At 39.2% G+C, this 17,320-nt stretch overlaps 9 non-coding genes across 9 annotated transcripts; all 9 read right to left on the bottom strand.

Moving 5' to 3' along the window:
• Positions 1-2,009: 2,009 nt before the first annotated feature.
• Positions 2,010-2,082, bottom strand: TRNAV-CAC (transfer RNA valine (anticodon CAC)). The gene has a single exon. It is a non-coding gene; the product is annotated as a tRNA-Val (tRNA).
• A 2,512-nt stretch (positions 2,083-4,594) lies between these two features.
• TRNAV-CAC (transfer RNA valine (anticodon CAC)) lies at positions 4,595-4,667 on the bottom strand. Its single transcript has one exon. It is a non-coding gene; the product is annotated as a tRNA-Val (tRNA).
• A 300-nt stretch (positions 4,668-4,967) lies between these two features.
• On the bottom strand, positions 4,968-5,039 carry TRNAP-UGG (transfer RNA proline (anticodon UGG)). Its single transcript has one exon. It is a non-coding gene; the product is annotated as a tRNA-Pro (tRNA).
• A 2,116-nt stretch (positions 5,040-7,155) lies between these two features.
• TRNAV-CAC (transfer RNA valine (anticodon CAC)) lies at positions 7,156-7,228 on the bottom strand. The gene has a single exon. It is a non-coding gene; the product is annotated as a tRNA-Val (tRNA).
• Positions 7,229-7,528: 300 nt separating this feature from the next.
• Positions 7,529-7,600, bottom strand: TRNAP-UGG (transfer RNA proline (anticodon UGG)). The gene has a single exon. It is a non-coding gene; the product is annotated as a tRNA-Pro (tRNA).
• A 2,159-nt stretch (positions 7,601-9,759) lies between these two features.
• On the bottom strand, positions 9,760-9,832 carry TRNAV-CAC (transfer RNA valine (anticodon CAC)). The gene has a single exon. It is a non-coding gene; the product is annotated as a tRNA-Val (tRNA).
• Positions 9,833-12,351: 2,519 nt separating this feature from the next.
• TRNAV-CAC (transfer RNA valine (anticodon CAC)) lies at positions 12,352-12,424 on the bottom strand. Its single transcript has one exon. It is a non-coding gene; the product is annotated as a tRNA-Val (tRNA).
• Positions 12,425-14,955: 2,531 nt separating this feature from the next.
• Positions 14,956-15,028, bottom strand: TRNAV-CAC (transfer RNA valine (anticodon CAC)). The gene has a single exon. It is a non-coding gene; the product is annotated as a tRNA-Val (tRNA).
• A 300-nt stretch (positions 15,029-15,328) lies between these two features.
• TRNAP-UGG (transfer RNA proline (anticodon UGG)) lies at positions 15,329-15,400 on the bottom strand. The gene has a single exon. It is a non-coding gene; the product is annotated as a tRNA-Pro (tRNA).
• Positions 15,401-17,320: the final 1,920 nt, after the last annotated feature.

Here is a 17,320-nt window from a genome sequence, read left to right as displayed (position 1 = left end):
AGTGTCCCCTTTTATTTTGTCCCAGCATTGGACACGTCTTACAGGAAGTCAGCACTTATTTATCTATTTCTGCAGTGGCTAGACCCTAAAGAGAAAGAATAAAAAGCTGTTCATAACAACATAAGAAACACATGTTGCATTTTTTCTCAAATGCTTATTCCCTTTGTGCAAATCGGAATGCCAAGCTGAATAACTGGGTCACAGATTCTGGCTAATTATCTTTCCCTTGAATGCAAGTAGCAATAAAAACTGCCTAATGCAGGACTAAAGCATTCCTTGCAAGCCTCTAACATCATAACATAACTGAGCTGCTGGTAGCAAGCTAAGCAATACCTTCCCAAAATGAGAAGTACATGTGCTAATCCGCTCAATCAGCGCTCGATCAGGCTCGATCAGGCGAGATATAGAAAAGGTGGAAAGGGTCCAAATGGCTGTCCCTTCCTTTTTAGGGTGGGTCCTTCTGACTATCATAGGATTGCTTGTATAAGTGGCCAGGGTCAGAGAAAAAACTTTCAACCCTTCTCAGTGTTCTATCCAGAAGCAGGCATTTTCTGTGCCTTTAATTTCAGGCTTTTCCCAGCAGTCTCTGTTCTGCCTATGTAAATTAACAAAAGCAGTGCTTATTCATCACTTACTCTAATGTCCTTACTGTCCAGAAAGCTCTGCCTAAGTATGCTTTTTTTCTTTTTCAGTGAAATTCTAAATGTTTTTTCTGCCCAGTCTATGGCAGTAGAATGCTGCTTATGATGCCACATTTTGTTGAATCACCAAGGTACAACTACAGAGGAATATATGAGTCTGAACGACATGGAACTCTTAGCTAACACATCACAATGTGTGATGCTTGCCAACCAAGCACTAGATTCTGGAGCGCTGATGATCAGAACATTCTGCTCCTGAAGGAAAGGAAAGACAGCTTGATGGAAAATAAAGTCTCAGTTTATATTAACGCTCTCTCTCTCCCAATATCTATCTATCTATCTATCTATCTATCTATCTATCTATCTATCTATCTATCTATCTATCTATCTATCTATCTATCTATCTATCTATCTATCTATCTATCTATCTATCTATCTATCTATCTATCTATCTATCTATCTATCTATCTATCTATCTATCTATCTATCTATCTTATATATGGATACCTGCGTACACATACATATAGATATGCCATGCATTCCTTTAGATTTGTTCCAACCTCTTACCATTTATTTGAGAATCCCTACTTTTCAAGTGACTGCAAATGAAGTCATTTCCGGCACTTTTTGGCCGGTGCAAGGTAACAAAAACACATGACAACTTTTAATAAAAATCATTGGTCTCTTTATTAACGCGCACTGTCAAACATGGGGCTTTCACACGTCAGGTAAACATGATAACCAATATACAACAGAAGCAGATGTAAATTGCTTATCAATGCCGGGATAGAACAGTTGTGAATTGAGTAGAAGAAGGGCCCCTGAATTGATACTTATTATATACAGCCTGTAAGATAGTGAAAAATGCAGGCTAGGAAAGGAGATGCAAATATCAATGTATTAGAAAAATACATAAAGAGGAGTGATTTGCTTTTATTCATTCAAGGCTAGAAAAAATCAACATACTATTGCAAGCATTCATACACCACCAAATAGAAATAAACAATTCTGACATTAAACGTAAAGGTGACGATGCATTTGTATCATCACCTTGAGAAGGGTCACCGAGGAATTGAGCCCAGGGCTTCTGCACTTAAACACCAGAAACACTCCACTAAACTAAGATGCCTGTTGGTGCCAACAATTCCCAAAGTTAATGCATGTTCTAGGTGAGCAATGAACAGAATGCAGGGCTCTTTTCAAAGCGAGGTCTGTGAATCAACAGATACATCCACATGCCAATTACTTTAGTGTTTTTAAGAGAATTCACTTTCTTGGAACGAGTCTGCATGAAACCATCTTCAGGGCCTGGACAATTTCATGGCAAAACGGCACCTCTCAACATTGCAGCCAAGACAATATAACAACTGTTTCTGCCCGGTTTCGAACCGGGGACCTTTCGCGTGTGAGGCAAACGTGATAACCACTACACTACAGAAACAGATGTCTACAGTTGATTCTTCTGTGATGAAAGTTCTCAAAACAGGCTATTCCAAGGGCCTCTGGTTTTAGATTTCTTTCATGCAACCTTCCCAGACAGCCCTAGCTGAACGCTTGTATATGCCATGCAAGTTCAGCATTTTTGCAAAATGCTTAAAGAGAAATGTTTCCTATTTGCTCAGGCAGGGCAAGGTTAAAAGCATGAGACTCTAGCAAATATTCATCCACTACTGCAAAGAGAAAATTGATATTGGCTTTGAAATGCATACTTCAATACTACTTTAAAAAAGCACCAATGAAAGGGATCGTCCGGGATTTGAACCCGGGACCTCTCGCACCCAAAGCGAGAATCATACCCCTAGACCAACGAGCCTTCGAAAGACCCTCACCTCTGAAAAGCTAATACCAGCTCTAAGCACGCAATGAAGATCATGCTGGGGACTTTTTCATGCTTGGTCTGTGAATACACATGAAATTCAGTGTCAACTTACCCTTTCTCAAATGATATCACTATCATTTATAAGTGTCCCCTTTTATTTTGTCCCAGCATTGGACACGTCTTACAGGAAGTCAGCACTTATTTATCTATTTCTGCAGTGGCTAGACCCTAAAGAGAAAGAATAAAAAGCTGTTCATAACAACATAAGAAACACATGTTGCATTTTTTCTCAAATGCTTATTCCCTTTGTGCAAATCGGAATGCCAAGCTGAATAACTGGGCCACATATTCTGGCTAATTATCTTTCCCTTGAATGCAAGTAGCAATAAAAACTGCCTAATGCAGGACTAAAGCATTCCTTGCAAGCCTCTAACATCATAACATAACTGAGCTGCTGGTAGCAAGCTAAGCAATACCTTCCCAAAATGAGAAGTACATGTGCTAATCCGCTCAATCAGGCTCGATCAGGCGAGATATAGAAAAGGTGGAAAGGGTCCAAATGGCTGTCCCTTCCTTTTTAGGGTGGGTCCTTCTGACTATCATAGGATTGCTTGTATAAGTGGCCAGGGTCAGAGAAAAAACTTTCAACCCTTCTCAGTGTTCTATCCAGAAGCAGGCATTTTCTGTGCCTTTAATTTCAGGCTTTTCCCAGCAGTCTCTGTTCTGCCTATGTAAATTAACAAAAGCAGTGCTTATTCATCACTTACTCTAATGTCCTTACTGTCCAGAAAGCTCTGCCTAAGTATGCTTTTTTTCTTTTTCAGTGAAATTCTAAATGTTTTTTCTGCCCAGTCTATGGCAGTAGAATGCTGCTTATGATGCCACATTTTGTTGAATCACCAAGGTACAACTACAGAGGAATATATGAGTCTGAACGACATGGAACTCTTAGCTAACACATCACAATGTGTGATGCTTGCCAACCAAGCACTAGATTCTGGAGCGCTGATGATCAGAACATTCTGCTCCTGAAGGAAAGGAAAGACAGCTTGATGGAAAATAAAGTCTCAGTTTATATTAACGCTCTCTCTCTCCCAATATCTATCTATCTATCTATCTATCTATCTATCTATCTATCTATCTATCTATCTATCTATCTATCTATCTATCTATCTATCTATCTATCTATCTATCTATCTATCTATCTATCTATCTATCTATCTATCTATCTATCTATCTATCTATCTATCTATCTATCTTTATATATGGATACCTGCGTACACATACATATAGATATGCCATGCATTCCTTTAGATTTGTTCCAACCTCTTACCATTTATTTGAGAATCCCTACTTTTCAAGTGACTGCAAATGAAGTCATTTCCGGCACTTTTTGGCCGGTGCAAGGTAACAAAAACACATGCCAACTTTTAATACAAATCATTGGTCTCTTTATTAACGCGCACTGTCAAACATGGGGTTTTCACACGTCAGGTAAACATGATAACCAATACACAACAGAAGCAGATGTAGATTGCTTATCAATGCCAGGATAGAATAGTTGTGAATTGAGTAATAGAAGGGCCCCTGAATTGATACTTATTATATACAGCCTGTAAGATAGTGAAAAATGCAGGCTAGGAAAGGAGATGCAAATATCAATGTATTAGAAAAATACATAAAGAGGAGTGATTTGCTTTTATTCATTCAAGGCTAGAAAAAATCAACATACTATTGCAAGCATTCATACACCACCAAATAGAAATAAACAATTCTGACATTAAACGTAAAGGTGACGATGCATTTGTATCATCACCTTGAGAAGGGTCACCGAGGAATTGAGCCCAGGGCTTCTGCACTTAAACACCAGAAACACTCCACTAAACTAAGATGCCTGTTGGTGCCAACAATTCCCAAAGTTAATGCATGTTCTAGGTGAGCAATGAACAGAATGCAGGGCTCTTATGAAAGCGAGGTCTGTGAATCAACAGATACATCCACATGCCAATTACTTTAGTGTTTTTAAGAGAATTCACTTTCTTGGAATGAGTCTGCATGAGACCATCTTCAGGGCCTGGACAATTTCATGGCAAAATGGCACCTCTCAACATTGCAGCCAAGACAATATAACAACTGTTTCTGCCCGGTTTCGAACCGGGGACCTTTCGCGTGTGAGGCGAACGTGATAACCACTACACTACAGAAACAGATGTCTACAGTTGATTCTTCTGTGATGAAACTTCTCAAAACAGGCTATTCCAAGGGCCTCTGGTTTTAGATTTCTTTCATGCAACCTTCCCAGACAGCCCTAGCTGAACGCTTGTATATGCCATGCAAGTTCAGCATTTTTGCAAAATGCTTAAAGAGAAATGTTTCCTATTTGCTCAGGCAGGGCAAGGTTAAAAGCATGAGACTCTAGCAAATATTCATCCACTACTGCAAAGAGAAAATTGATATTGGCTTTGAAATGCATACTTCAATACTACTTTAAAAAAGCACCAATGAAAGGGCTCGTCCGGGATTTGAACCCGGGACCTCTCGCACCCAAAGCGAGAATCATACCCCTAGACCAACGAGCCTTCGAAAGGCCTGCACCTCTGAAAAGCTAATACCAGCTCTAAGCACGCAATGAAGATCATGCTGGGGACTTTTTCATGCTTGGTCTGTGAATACACATGAAATTCAGTGTCAACTTACCCTTTCTCAAATGATATCACTATAATTTATAAGTGTCCCCTTTTATTTTGTCCCAGCATTGGACACGTCTTACAGGAAGTCAGCACTTATTTATCTATTTCTGCAGTGGCTAGACCCTAAAGAGAAAGAATAAAAAGCTGTTCATAACAACATAAGAAACACATGTTGCATTTTTTCTCAAATGCTTATTCCCTTTGTGCAAATCGGAATGCCAAGCTGAATAACTGGGTCACAGATTCTGGCTAATTATCTTTCCCTTGAATGCAAGTAGCAATAAAAACTGCCTAATGCAGGACTAAAGCATTCCTTGCAAGCCTCTAACATCATAACATAACTGAGCTGCTGGTAGCAAGCTAAGCAATACCTTCCCAAAATGAGAAGTACATGTGCTAATCCGCTCAATCAGGCTCGATCAGGCGAGATATAGAAAAGGTGGAAAGGGTCCAAATGGCTGTCCCTTCCTTTTTAGGGTGGGTCCTTCTGACTATCATAGGATTGCTTGTATAAGTGGCCAGGGTCAGAGAAAAAACTTTCAACCCTTCTCAGTGTTCTATCCAGAAGCAGGCATTTTCTGTGCCTTTAATTTCAGGCTTTTCCCAGCAGTCTCTGTTCTGCCTATGTAAATTAACAAAAGCAGTGCTTATTCATCACTTACTCTAATGTCCTTACTGTCCAGAAAGCTCTGCCTAAGTATGCTTTTTTTCTTTTTCAGTGAAATTCTAAATGTTTTTTCTGTCCAGTCTATGGCAGTAGAATGCTGCTTATGATGCCACATTTTGTTGAATCACCAAGGTACAACTACAGAGGAATATATGAGTCTGAACGACATGGAACTCTTAGCTAACACATCACAATGTGTGATGCTTGCCAACCAAGCACTAGATTCTGGAGCGCTGATGATCAGAACATTCTGCTCCTGAAGGAAAGGAAAGACAGCTTGATGGAAAATAAAGTCTCAGTTTATATTAACGCTCTCTCTCTCCCAATATCTATCTATCTATCTATCTATCTATCTATCTATCTATCTATCTATCTATCTATCTATCTATCTATCTATCTATCTATCTATCTATCTATCTATCTATCTATCTATCTATCTATCTATCTATCTATCTATCTATCTTTATATATGGATACCTGCGTACACATACATATAGATATGCCATGCATTCCTTTAGATTTGTTCCAACCTCTTACCATTTATTTGAGAATCCCTACTTTTCAAGTGACTGCAAATGAAGTCATTTCCGGCACTTTTTGGCCGGTGCAAGGTAACAAAAACACATGCCAACTTTTAATACAAATCATTGGTCTCTTTATTAACGCGCACTGTCAAACATGGGGTTTTCACACGTCAGGTAAACATGATAACCAATACACAACAGAAGCAGATGTAGATTGCTTATCAATGCCAGGATAGAATAGTTGTGAATTGAGTAATAGAAGGGCCCCTGAATTGATACTTATTATATACAGCCTGTAAGATAGTGAAAAATGCAGGCTAGGAAAGGAGATGCAAATATCAATGTATTAGAAAAATACATAAAGAGGAGTGATTTGCTTTTATTCATTCAAGGCTAGAAAAAATCAACATACTATTGCAAGCATTCATACACCACCAAATAGAAATAAACAATTCTGACATTAAACGTAAAGGTGACGATGCATTTGTATCATCACCTTGAGAAGGGTCACCGAGGAATTGAGCCCAGGGCTTCTGCACTTAAACACCAGAAACACTCCACTAAACTAAGATGCCTGTTGGTGCCAACAATTCCCAAAGTTAATGCATGTTCTAGGTGAGCAATGAACAGAATGCAGGGCTCTTATGAAAGCGAGGTCTGTGAATCAACAGATACATCCACATGCCAATTACTTTAGTGTTTTTAAGAGAATTCACTTTCTTGGAATGAGTCTGCATGAAACCATCTTCAGGGCCTGGACAATTTCATGGCAAAACGGCACCTCTCAACATTGCAGCCAAGACAATATAACAACTGTTTCTGCCCGGTTTCGAACCGGGGACCTTTCGCGTGTGAGGCGAACGTGATAACCACTACACTACAGAAACAGATGTCTACAGTTGATTCTTCTGTGATGAAACTTCTCAAAACAGGCTATTCCAAGGGCCTCTGGTTTTAGATTTCTTTCATGCAACCTTCCCAGACAGCCCTAGCTGAACGCTTGTATATGCCATGCAAGTTCAGCATTTTTGCAAAATGCTTAAAGAGAAATGTTTCCTATTTGCTCAGGCAGGGCAAGGTTAAAAGCATGAGACTCTAGCAAATATTCATCCACTACTGCAAAGAGAAAATTGATATTGGCTTTGAAATGCATACTTCAATACTACTTTAAAAAAGCACCAATGAAAGGGCTCGTCCGGGATTTGAACCCGGGACCTCTCGCACCCAAAGCGAGAATCATACCCCTAGACCAACGAGCCTTCGAAAGGCCTGCACCTCTGAAAAGCTAATACCAGCTCTAAGCACGCAATGAAGATCATGCTGGGGACTTTTTCATGCTTGGTCTGTGAATACACATGAAATTCAGTGTCAACTTACCCTTTCTCAAATGATATCACTATCATTTATAAGTGTCCCCTTTTATTTTGTCCCAGCATTGGACACGTCTTACAGGAAGTCAGCACTTATTTATCTATTTCTGCAGTGGCTAGACCCTAAAGAGAAAGAATAAAAAGCTGTTCATAACAACATAAGAAACACATGTTGCATTTTTTCTCAAATGCTTATTCCCTTTGTGCAAATCGGAATGCCAAGCTGAATAACTGGGTCACAGATTCTGGCTAATTATCTTTCCCTTGAATGCAAGTAGCAATAAAAACTGCCTAATGCAGGACTAAAGCATTCCTTGCAAGCCTCTAACATCATAACATAACTGAGCTGCTGGTAGCAAGCTAAGCAATACCTTCCCAAAATGAGAAGTACATGTGCTAATCCGCTCAATCAGCGCTCGATCAGGCTCGATCAGGCGAGATATAGAAAAGGTGGAAAGGGTCCAAATGGCTGTCCCTTCCTTTTTAGGGTGGGTCCTTCTGACTATCATAGGATTGCTTGTATAAGTGGCCAGGGTCAGAGAAAAAACTTTCAACCCTTCTCAGTGTTCTATCCAGAAGCAGGCATTTTCTGTGCCTTTAATTTCAGGCTTTTCCCAGCAGTCTCTGTTCTGCCTATGTAAATTAACAAAAGCAGTGCTTATTCATCACTTACTCTAATGTCCTTACTGTCCAGAAAGCTCTGCCTAAGTATGCTTTTTTTCTTTTTCAGTGAAATTCTAAATGTTTTTTCTGCCCAGTCTATGGCAGTAGAATGCTGCTTATGATGCCACATTTTGTTGAATCACCAAGGTACAACTACAGAGGAATATATGAGTCTGAACGACATGGAACTCTTAGCTAACACATCACAATGTGTGATGCTTGCCAACCAAGCACTAGATTCTGGAGCGCTGATGATCAGAACATTCTGCTCCTGAAGGAAAGGAAAGACAGCTTGATGGAAAATAAAGTCTCAGTTTATATTAACGCTCTCTCTCTCCCAATATCTATCTATCTATCTATCTATCTATCTATCTATCTATCTATCTATCTATCTATCTATCTATCTATCTATCTATCTATCTATCTATCTATCTATCTATCTATCTATCTATCTATCTATCTATCTATCTATCTATCTATCTATCTATCTATCTATCTATCTATCTATCTTTATATATGGATACCTGCGTACACATACATATAGATATGCCATGCATTCCTTTAGATTTGTTCCAACCTCTTACCATTTATTTGAGAATCCCTACTTTTCAAGTGACTGCAAATGAAGTCATTTCCGGCACTTTTTGGCCGGTGCAAGGTAACAAAAACACATGACAACTTTTAATAAAAATCATTGGTCTCTTTATTAACGCGCACTGTCAAACATGGGGCTTTCACACGTCAGGTAAACATGATAACCAATATACAACAGAAGCAGATGTAAATTGCTTATCAATGCCGGGATAGAACAGTTGTGAATTGAGTAGAAGAAGGGCCCCTGAATTGATACTTATTATATACAGCCTGTAAGATAGTGAAAAATGCAGGCTAGGAAAGGAGATGCAAATATCAATGTATTAGAAAAATACATAAAGAGGAGTGATTTGCTTTTATTCATTCAAGGCTAGAAAAAATCAACATACTATTGCAAGCATTCATACACCACCAAATAGAAATAAACAATTCTGACATTAAACGTAAAGGTGACGATGCATTTGTATCATCACCTTGAGAAGGGTCACCGAGGAATTGAGCCCAGGGCTTCTGCACTTAAACACCAGAAACACTCCACTAAACTAAGATGCCTGTTGGTGCCAACAATTCCCAAAGTTAATGCATGTTCTAGGTGAGCAATGAACAGAATGCAGGGCTCTTTTCAAAGCGAGGTCTGTGAATCAACAGATACATCCACATGCCAATTACTTTAGTGTTTTTAAGAGAATTCACTTTCTTGGAACGAGTCTGCATGAAACCATCTTCAGGGCCTGGACAATTTCATGGCAAAACGGCACCTCTCAACATTGCAGCCAAGACAATATAACAACTGTTTCTGCCCGGTTTCGAACCGGGGACCTTTCGCGTGTGAGGCAAACGTGATAACCACTACACTACAGAAACAGATGTCTACAGTTGATTCTTCTGTGATGAAAGTTCTCAAAACAGGCTATTCCAAGGGCCTCTGGTTTTAGATTTCTTTCATGCAACCTTCCCAGACAGCCCTAGCTGAACGCTTGTATATGCCATGCAAGTTCAGCATTTTTGCAAAATGCTTAAAGAGAAATGTTTCCTATTTGCTCAGGCAGGGCAAGGTTAAAAGCATGAGACTCTAGCAAATATTCATCCACTACTGCAAAGAGAAAATTGATATTGGCTTTGAAATGCATACTTCAATACTACTTTAAAAAAGCACCAATGAAAGGGATCGTCCGGGATTTGAACCCGGGACCTCTCGCACCCAAAGCGAGAATCATACCCCTAGACCAACGAGCCTTCGAAAGACCCTCACCTCTGAAAAGCTAATACCAGCTCTAAGCACGCAATGAAGATCATGCTGGGGACTTTTTCATGCTTGGTCTGTGAATACACATGAAATTCAGTGTCAACTTACCCTTTCTCAAATGATATCACTATCATTTATAAGTGTCCCCTTTTATTTTGTCCCAGCATTGGACACGTCTTACAGGAAGTCAGCACTTATTTATCTATTTCTGCAGTGGCTAGACCCTAAAGAGAAAGAATAAAAAGCTGTTCATAACAACATAAGAAACACATGTTGCATTTTTTCTCAAATGCTTATTCCCTTTGTGCAAATCGGAATGCCAAGCTGAATAACTGGGCCACATATTCTGGCTAATTATCTTTCCCTTGAATGCAAGTAGCAATAAAAACTGCCTAATGCAGGACTAAAGCATTCCTTGCAAGCCTCTAACATCATAACATAACTGAGCTGCTGGTAGCAAGCTAAGCAATACCTTCCAAAAATGAGAAGTACATGTGCTAATCCGCTCAATCAGCGCTCGATCAGGCTCGATCAGGCGAGATATAGAAAAGGTGGAAAGGGTCCAAATGGCTGTCCCTTCCTTTTTAGGGTGGGTCCTTCTGACTATCATAGGATTGCTTGTAAGAGTGGCCAGGGTCAGAGAAAAAACTTTCAACCCTTCTTAGTGTTCTATCCAGAAGCAGGCATTTTCTGTGCCTTTAATTTCAGGCTTTTCCCAGCAGTCTCTGTTCTGCCTATGTAAATTAACAAAAGCAGTGCTTATTCATCACTTACTCTAATGTCCTTACTGTCCAGAAAGCTCTGCCTAAGTATGCTTTTTTTCTTTTTCAGTGAAATTCTAAATGTTTTTTCTGCCCAGTCTATGGCAGTAGAATGCTGCTTATGATGCCACATTTTGTTGAATCACCAAGGTACAACTACAGAGGAATATATGAGTCTGAACGACATGGAACTCTTAGCTAACACATCACAATGTGTGATGCTTGCCAACCAAGCACTAGATTCTGGAGCGCTGATGATCAGAACATTCTGCTCCTGAAGGAAAGGAAAGACAGCTTGATGGAAAATAAAGTCTCAGTTTATATTAACGCTCTCTCTCTCCCAATATCTATCTATCTATCTATCTATCTATCTATCTATCTATCTATCTATCTATCTATCTATCTATCTATCTATCTATCTATCTATCTATCTATCTATCTATCTATCTATCTATCTATCTATCTATCTATCTATCTATCTATCTATCTATCTATCTATCTTTATATATGGATACCTGCGTACACATACATATAGATATGCCATGCATTCCTTTAGATTTGTTCCAACCTCTTACCATTTATTTGAGAATCCCTACTTTTCAAGTGACTGCAAATGAAGTCATTTCCGGCACTTTTTGGCCGGTGCAAGGTAACAAAAACACATGCCAACTTTTAATACAAATCATTGGTCTCTTTATTAACGCGCACTGTCAAACATGGGGCTTTCACACGTCAGGTAAACATGATAACCAATACACAACAGAAGCAGATGTAGATTGCTTATCAATGCCAGGATAGAATAGTTGTGAATTGAGTAATAGAAGGGCCCCTGAATTGATACTTATTATATACAGCCTGTAAGATAGTGAAAAATGCAGGCTAGGAAAGGAGATGCAAATATCAATGTATTAGAAAAATACATAAAGAGGAGTGATTTGCTTTTATTCATTCAAGGCTAGAAAAAATCAACATACTATTGCAAGCATTCATACACCACCAAATAGAAATAAACAATTCTGACATTAAACGTAAAGGTGACGATGCATTTGTATCATCACCTTGAGAAGGGTCACCGAGGAATTGAGCCCAGGGCTTCTGCACTTAAACACCAGAAACACTCCACTAAACTAAGATGCCTGTTGGTGCCAACAATTCCCAAAGTTAATGCATGTTCTAGGTGAGCAATGAACAGAATGCAGGGCTCTTATGAAAGCGAGGTCTGTGAATCAACAGATACATCCACATGCCAATTACTTTAGTGTTTTTAAGAGAATTCACTTTCTTGGAATGAGTCTGCATGAAACCATCTTCAGGGCCTGGACAATTTCATGGCAAAACAGCACCTCTCAACATTGCAGCCAAGACAATATAACAACTGTTTCTGCCCGGTTTCGAACCGGGGACCTTTCGCGTGTGAGGCGAACGTGATAACCACTACACTACAGAAACAGATGTCTACAGTTGATTCTTCTGTGATGAAACTTCTCAAAACAGGCTATTCCAAGGGCCTCTGGTTTTAGATTTCTTTCATGCAACCTTCCCAGACAGCCCTAGCTGAACGCTTGTATATGCCATGCAAGTTCAGCATTTTTGCAAAATGCTTAAAGAGAAATGTTTCCTATTTGCTCAGGCAGGGCAAGGTTAAAAGCATGAGACTCTAGCAAATATTCATCCACTACTGCAAAGAGAAAATTGATATTGGCTTTGAAATGCATACTTCAATACTACTTTAAAAAAGCACCAATGAAAGGGCTTGTCCGGGATTTGAACCCGGAACCTCTCGCACCCAAAGCGAGAATCATACCCCTAGACCAACGAGCCTTCGAAAGGCCCACACCTCTGAAAAGCTAATACCAGCTCTAAGCACGCAATGAAGATCATGCTGGGGACTTTTTCATGCTTGGTCTGTGAATACACATGAAATTCAGTGTCAACTTACCCTTTCTCAAATGATATCACTATCATTTATAAGTGTCCCCTTTTATTTTGTCCCAGCATTGGACACGTCTTACAGGAAGTCAGCACTTATTTATCTATTTCTGCAGTGGCTAGACCCTAAAGAGAAAGAATAAAAAGCTGTTCATAACAACATAAGAAACACATGTTGCATTTTTTCTCAAATGCTTATTCCCTTTGTGCAAATCGGAATGCCAAGCTGAATAACTGGGTCACAGATTCTGGCTAATTATCTTTCCCTTGAATGCAAGTAGCAATAAAAACTGCCTAATGCAGGACTAAAGCATTCCTTGCAAGCCTCTAACATCATAACATAACTGAGCTGCTGGTAGCAAGCTAAGCAATACCTTCCCAAAATGAAAAGTACATGTGCTAATTCGCTCAATCAGCGCTCGATCAGGCTCGATCAGGCGAGATATAGAAAAGGTGGAAAGGGTCCAAATGGCTGTCCCTTCCTTTTTAGGGTGGGTCCTTCTGACTATCATAGGATTGCTTGTACGAGTGGCCAGGGTCAGAGAAAAAACTTTCAACCCTTCTCAGTGTTCTATCCAGAAGCAGGCATTTTCTGTGCCTTTAATTTCAGGCTTTTCCCAGCAGTCTCTGTTCTGCCTATGTAAATTAACAAAAGCAGTGCTTATTCATCACTTACTCTAATGTCCTTACTGTCCAGAAAGCTCTGCCTAAGTATGCTTTTTTTCTTTTTCAGTGAAATTCTAAATGTTTTTTCTGCCCAGTCTATGGCAGTAGAATGCTGCTTATGATGCCACATTTTGTTGAATCACCAAGGTACAACTACAGAGGAATATATGAGTCTGAACGACATGGAACTCTTAGCTAACACATCACAATGTGTGATGCTTGCCAACCAAGCACTAGATTCTGGAGCGCTGATGATCAGAACATTCTGCTCCTGAAGGAAAGGAAAGACAGCTTGATGGAAAATAAAGTCTCAGTTTATATTAACGCTCTCTCTCTCCCAATATCTATCTATCTATCTATCTATCTATCTATCTATCTATCTATCTATCTATCTATCTATCTATCTATCTATCTATCTATCTATCTATCTATCTATCTATCTATCTATCTATCTATCTATCTATCTATCTATCTATCTATCTATCTATCTATCTATCTATCTATCTATCTTTATATATGGATACCTGCGTACACATACATATAGATATGCCATGCATTCCTTTAGATTTGTTCCAACCTCTTACCATTTATTTGAGAATCCCTACTTTTCAAGTGACTGCAAATGAAGTCATTTCCGGCACTTTTTGGCCGGTGCAAGGTAACAAAAACACATGACAACTTTTAATAAAAATCATTGGTCTCTTTATTAACGCGCACTGTCAAACATGGGGCTTTCACACGTCAGGTAAACATGATAACCAATATACAACAGAAGCAGATGTAGATTGCTTATCAATGCCGGGATAGAACAGTTGTGAATTGAGTAGAAGAAGGGCCCCTGAATTGATACTTATTATATACAGCCTGTAAGATAGTGAAAAATGCAGGCTAGGAAAGGAGATGCAAATATCAATGTATTAGAAAAATACATAAAGAGGAGTGATTTGCTTTTATTCATTCAAGGCTAGAAAAAATCAACATACTATTGCAAGCATTCATACACCACCAAATAGAAATAAACAATTCTGACATTAAACGTAAAGGTGACGATGCATTTGTATCATCACCTTGAGAAGGGTCACCGAGGAATTGAGCCCAGGGCTTCTGCACTTAAACACCAGAAACACTCCACTAAACTAAGATGCCTGTTGGAGCCAACAATTCCCAAAGTTAATGCATGTTCTAGGTGAGCAATGAACAGAATGCAGGGCTCTTTTCAAAGCGAGGTCTGTGAATCAACAGATACATCCACATGCCAATTACTTTAGTGTTTTTAAGAGAATTCACTTTCTTGGAATGAGTCTGCATGAAACCATCTTCAGGGCCTGGACAATTTCATGGCAAAACGGCACCTCTCAACATTGCAGCCAAGACAATATAACAACTGTTTCTGCCCGGTTTCGAACCGGGGACCTTTCGCGTGTGAGGCGAACGTGATAACCACTACACTACAGAAACAGATGTCTACAGTTGATTCTTCTGTGATGAAACTTCTCAAAACAGGCTATTCCAAGGGCCTCTGGTTTTAGATTTCTTTCATGCAACCTTCCCAGACAGCCCTAGCTGAACGCTTGTATATGCCATGCAAGTTCAGCATTTTTGCAAAATGCTTAAAGAGAAATGTTTCCTATTTGCTCAGGCAGGGCAAGGTTAAAAGCATGAGACTCTAGCAAATATTCATCCACTACTGCAAAGAGAAAATTGATATTGGCTTTGAAATGCATACTTCAATACTACTTTAAAAAAGCACCAATGAAAGGGCTCGTCCGGGATTTGAACCCGGGACCTCTCGCACCCAAAGCGAGAATCATACCCCTAGACCAACGAGCCTTCGAAAGGCCCGCACCTCTGAAAAGCTAATACCAGCTCTAAGCACGCAATGAAGATCATGCTGGGGACTTTTTCATGCTTGGTCTGTGAATACACATGAAATTCAGTGTCAACTTACCCTTTCTCAAATGATATCACTATCATTTATAAGTATCCCCTTTTATTTTGTCCCAGCATTGGACACGTCTTACAGGAAGTCAGCACTTATTTATCTATTTCTGCAGTGGCTAGACCCTAAAGAGAAAGAATAAAAAGCTGTTCATAACAACATAAGAAACACATGTTGCATTTTTTCTCAAATGCTTATTCCCTTTGCGCAAATCGGAATGCCAAGCTGAATAACTGGGTCACAGATTCTGGCTAATTATCTTTCCCTTGAATGCAAGTAGCAATAAAAACTGCCTAATGCAGGACTAAAGCATTCCTTGCAAGCCTCTAACATCATAACATAACTGAGCTGCTGGTAGCAAGCTAAGCAATACCTTCCCAAAATGAGAAGTACATGTGCTAATCCGCTCAATCAGCGCTCGATCAGGCTCGATCAGGCGAGATATAGAAAAGGTGGAAAGGGTCCAAATGGCTGTCCCTTCCTTTTTAGGGTGGGTCCTTCTGACTATCATAGGATTGCTTGTACGAGTGGCCAGGGTCAGAGAAAAAACTTTCAACCCTTCTCAGTGTTCTATCCAGAAGCAGGCATTTTCTGTGCCTTTAATTTCAGGCTTTTCCCAGCAGTCTCTGTTCTGCCTATGTAAATTAACAAAAGCAGTGCTTATTCATCACTTACTCTAATGTCCTTACTGTCCAGAAAGCTCTGCCTAAGTATGCTTTTTTTCTTTTTCTGTGAAATTCTAAATGTTTTTTCTGCCCAGTCTATGGCAGTAGAATGCTGCTTATGATGCCACATTTTGTTGAATCACCAAGGTACAACTACAGAGGAATATATGAGTCTGAACGACATGGAACTCTTAGCTAACACATCACAATGTGTGATGCTTGCCAACCAAGCACTAGATTCTGGAGCGCTGATGATCAGAACATTCTGCTCCTGAAGGAAAGGAAAGACAGCTTGATGGAAAATAAAGTCTCAGTTTATATTAACGCTCTCTCTCTCTGAATATCTATCTATCTATCTATCTATCTATCTATCTATCTATCTATCTATCTATCTATCTATCTATCTATCTATCTATCTATCTATCTATCTATCTATCTATCTATCTATCTATCTATCGATCTATCTATCTATCTATCTATCTATCTATCTATCTATCTATCTACTATCTATCTATCTATCTATCTATCTATCTATCTATCTATCTATCTATCTATCTATCTATCTATCTATCTATCTATCTATCTATCTTTATATATGGATACCTGCGTACACATACATATAGATATGCCATGCATTCCTTTAGATTTGTTCCAACCTCTTACCATTTATTTGAGAATCCCTACTTTTCAAGTGACTGCAAATGAAGTCATTTCCGGCACCTTTTGGCCGGTGCAAGGTAACAAAAACACATGCCAACTTTTAATACAAATCATTGGTCTCTTTATTAACGCGCACTGTCAAACATGGGGCTTTCACACGTCAGGTAAACATGATAACCAATACACAACAGAAGCAGATGTAGATTGCTTATCAATGCCAGGATAGAATAGTTGTGAATTGAGTAATAGAAGGGCCCCTGAATTGATACTTATTATATACAGCCTGTAAGATAGTGAAAAATGCAGGCTAGGAAAGGAGATGCAAATATCAATGTATTAGAAAAATACATAAAGAGGAGTGATTTGCTTTTATTCATTCAAGGCTAGAAAAAATCAACATACTATTGCAAGCATTCATACACCACCAAATAGAAATAAACAATTCTGACATTAAACGTAAAGGTGACGATGCATTTGTATCATCAC

The sequence above is a fragment of the Lissotriton vulgaris genome, unplaced genomic scaffold (genome assembly GCF_964263255.1).
Source record: "Lissotriton vulgaris unplaced genomic scaffold, aLisVul1.2 SCAFFOLD_1545, whole genome shotgun sequence".
NCBI classification, from domain to species: Eukaryota; Metazoa; Chordata; class Amphibia; order Caudata; family Salamandridae; genus Lissotriton; species Lissotriton vulgaris.
Note: the sequence above shows the minus strand (reverse complement) of the source record. Positions and strands in the feature narration are given on the sequence as shown.